Consider the following 3,883-nt stretch of genomic DNA (forward strand, 5'->3'; position numbering starts at 1 on the left):
TATTTTTTGTCATTTAAAAAGTTACTTTTAAATTTAAGAAACTTCTTTTTTTTAATAAAATAATGTATTTTATTGCAATTTCTTATTGAAGGAATCTTTCTTCCTGACCCCTCCCCACAAACCTGCAGCACCCATAACAGGTTTCTTGTCAAGAGGCAGCAGCTGTTTCGCTCTGCCCTGCAGGTTGGAGCAACTCATCAGGAAGAAATTTCAATCATCGCACTGTTTTTTTTCTGAAATTTTCTTTCTCCTACAGCTGATAATCTTCAGGTCTACAGGAGTTAGAGTTCTGATACCCATGTCAAGTCCCCATACCTGGGGATCTGGCATTGGGAGAAAGAGCCCCCAAAGCATCTGGCATTGAAGGTCAGTGGGGCCTGTGCACAGGAGCTTCATGGGACTGGGGGAGACGGAGACCCCACCCTCAAAAGGCACACACAGACCTCCACATGCACTGGGTCCCAGGACAAAGCAAAGGCTCCATGGGAATCTGGGTTGGACCCGACTGCAGTCCTTGGAGGATCTTGGAGACCAAACTCTTGGGAAAGCCTCTATTTCTTCTTATGTGTACTCATCTAGACGTCAGAGCACTTTTCATGGTTAAAGAAACTCTTCCACTAAATTCTTAAGGATATCTTCTGGTATATCTTCATCTGGGAAAAGATGCAACCTCTGCATCATAGTTCTGTGAAGGTTTTTTGGCAACAAGCCATAAACAGCTAGTTTTACAATTGCCATTGTATCCTTCCGGCGAAGCTGAGCAGCTGTTACTTGTCTGAATCCACCTGGGTAGTCAGTTGATGATACACAGGTTTATGCAATCCTTGAAGTTTTACTGATGCCATAGCAGCAAGTTTGCCAAGGGGCTGCATTTTCCCATCTAGGAGATACCAAACTTGAGCAAATGCGGCCCATTGCTCAGTTCCCTACCAGCAGCTGCCTCATTCCTTTCCTTGCAGCACAACAAACTTGCTGTTGTCTTTACTCCAATTAGTCTCTCCTCATTCTCCAACCTACTCCAGCCCGGCACACTACTACTGCCTGCCAAATTTACCATGACCTTCTTTACTGAATCCATTGGTCAATTCCGTCTTCAATACAGTCCATCATTCTCTTCTCCTGGGTATTCTTTCATCACTAGATTTCTAGGACACCACCCTCTATTGTTTTTCTCCTCTAACTCGCTGGTTCTCCTTTCCTTGTTTCTCAGTTCTTGGCTATCCTCTCTTTATTCATTTCCTCAAATACTTCATCCAGACTCACAACTTATTTATTTAAAAGTTTTTTCTTTTTTTCTTTCTATGGTCACACCTGTGGTATATGGAAGTTCCCAGGCTAAAGATCTAATCTGAGCAGCAGCTGCCCACCTACGCAACAGCCATGGGATCCTTAATCCACTGGGTGAGGTCAGTGATCCAATCCGCATCTTCACAGAGAAGTTGGGTTCTTAGCCCTCTGAGCCACAACCGGAACTCCCAGACCCACAATTTTAAATGCCACCTGTATGCTTATGATTCCTTAATTCACATCTCCAGCCTGAACCTCTTTCCTGGGCTCTACACTTATACTCGACTGTCCATTTGACATAGGCACTAGTGTTTCATAAACCATGTGTAACAAAAGATAAGTTCTTTTCCAAACCATTGCAGACCAAATACTGTGATAGAAAAAAACTTTGATGAAACAATTAAGATCCTGCCACAATGTCAAATTGCTACAGTTCTTTTTTTTAATGTTTCCTTTTACTTTCTGTATTTATCTCCTCAGAGATAGGTAGCAGTCCAAGGAAGGAATTACACCTGGAGCAAGATTAGGCTAAGTGGCTTCTTAGACCAACATACCCAAAACCCAACTCCTTTCTTCCTTCTGAAACCTGCTTTAATCTCAGCCTTCCTTATGTCAGCTGATGAAACATCCTTCTGCTTGTTGAAATAAAAAAACTTGGAATAATCCTTGTTTCTTTTTTTACTGTCAGCCCACATTCATTCCTTCAGTAAATCCTACTGGCTCCATCTTGAAATGGAACGTGACCACTTTTTAGCATTACCTGCTACCTTGCCTGACTTGTGCCACTATCGTGTGGAGCCTGGATTGTTGCAATAACCTCCAAATAGATTCTTTGCTTGTATCCTCCACCAACCCCCATCTCTAAACAGTCTATTCAGCAGCCAGAATGCTCCTTTTAACACCCAAGTGAGATTAGTTACTCTTTGGTTCAAAACCCTCCAGTCCGTTCTTACTTTGCTCAGTAAATCAAACTCTTACAATAGTCTACCATGCCCTATGTGACTCATCTCGTTACCTCTCTGACTTCCCTCCTAACAAGTCTTCCAGAGGCAGAAATGGGCAGGAGGGTGAGGGTGGGAATAAGGGTCAACTGAAAACGGGAGGGTAGGAGTACCAAGAAAACAACAGCAAGCGGTGGCCAGAATCACAACCCTCGTTTGTGTTTCACCGAGACATCTTCTAGTCCAAGGACCCAGTTTCCTATCCGACTTAGCTTCACTAAATGCGACCTCCTTCTGCTAGCTTAATGAAGCTACAAGACCCTGAACTCACCTGGGGCACCTTGGAGAAACTCGACATGTTTGCCCAGCAGCAGGACCTTCCCTTTCCCCTGAGGAACTTCTTCACTCAAAAATCCGATACCTATTTTTCTAGCTTTTATATGGTTTGATTATGTATGTTTAATTGCTTACTCTATTAAAGTTTACTTTGGTGCCTGATATGGTAGTAGTTTAATATGATTTTCTTATTTAGCTGTCAATTTCTACTCTATACTTCTTATGGAAAAATTCACCCTTTCCCAACTGATTTGTAATACGAACAGAGTCATGTGGTAAATATTCATGTATTCCAGAGTTTTATTCCTATATAAGTTCTTCTGTTTTATTTCTTACTCTAAAAAACTTTTACTAATGTCTCATTATTTCAATTATTTGAGATTTAGAAATATCTTTAATATCTAGAAGAGCAAGCTCACTATCATTTCTCTTCAAAAGTTTTCCTGTCTATTTTTCACCTGTTTATTCTTCCAGATGAACTTCAGAAATATATTGTCAAATTAAAATCAATCTTCATGAGATTATGATCAGGACTGAATTACATGTCCTTTGGGAAAAATGGACATTTTTACAAGATTAAGTTTGCCCAATCAGGGACATGTTATCAAGTTTGCTTTATCTTAATAAAATAATCTATATACCATATACCAAACATTTCTTATTACTTCTAGGGTATATATTCCAAACATTTCATATTATTCCTAGGGTATATTTTAGGCTGTGTTATGGCATTTTCATTATATTTTTAGCTGCTTATTACCTAAAGTATTGATTTCTTGATAATTACCCTGCATCCAGCCATTTTTTTGAATGTGCTTATTAATTCTAATAGTTTTCCTATTGACTCTCTTGCCATAACTAGGTGTGCAATCTTAATGTCTGCAAATAATAAAATTTCTTTCTTCTGCCTGCCAATAGTCATACCTCTTTTTGTTTTGTTTTAACATCTTATTTTATTGGCCAGAAATTTAAGAACAATATTAGAATTTGATTCTGCAAGAAATAGAAAAAAGGTTTTGTAACCAGAAACTCATTCCAATGTTTCAAAATTTATGCTGCGATATGTAATGCAATGTAATGCGATATGCATGCAATGTGTAATATGCCGTTTTGCCAATCCCAAGGTTTTCTATGCCATCTTAATAATTTTTAAAGTAGTCATCTGAGTATATGGTGAATAATATTCACAAACTGTGAAAAAGCTCTACAGTCATATAAGAATTAGTAAATATTTCCTTATTTCTCTCTTCTTTCCTTTTCCTTTCACTTCTCTATTGCTCGTTTATCAAAACTCATATTTGTGATTTCCCTTGGGTCAC

General features: G+C 39.0%; 1 pseudogene; it reads right to left on the minus strand.

Annotated features, from left to right (window-relative positions):
* Positions 1-250: 250 nt before the first annotated feature.
* On the minus strand, positions 251-2,586 carry LOC146394502 (large ribosomal subunit protein uL13m-like; annotated as a pseudogene).
* Between the last annotated feature and the right edge of the window lie 1,297 nt (positions 2,587-3,883).

Source organism: Sus scrofa, chromosome X (genome assembly GCF_054392235.1).
Source record: "Sus scrofa isolate SSC_HxYL_T2T_F1_AM1 chromosome X, Sscrofa_HxYL_maternal_Yorkshire_Landrace_v2.0, whole genome shotgun sequence".
In the NCBI taxonomy this organism is placed as follows: domain Eukaryota; kingdom Metazoa; phylum Chordata; class Mammalia; order Artiodactyla; family Suidae; genus Sus; species Sus scrofa.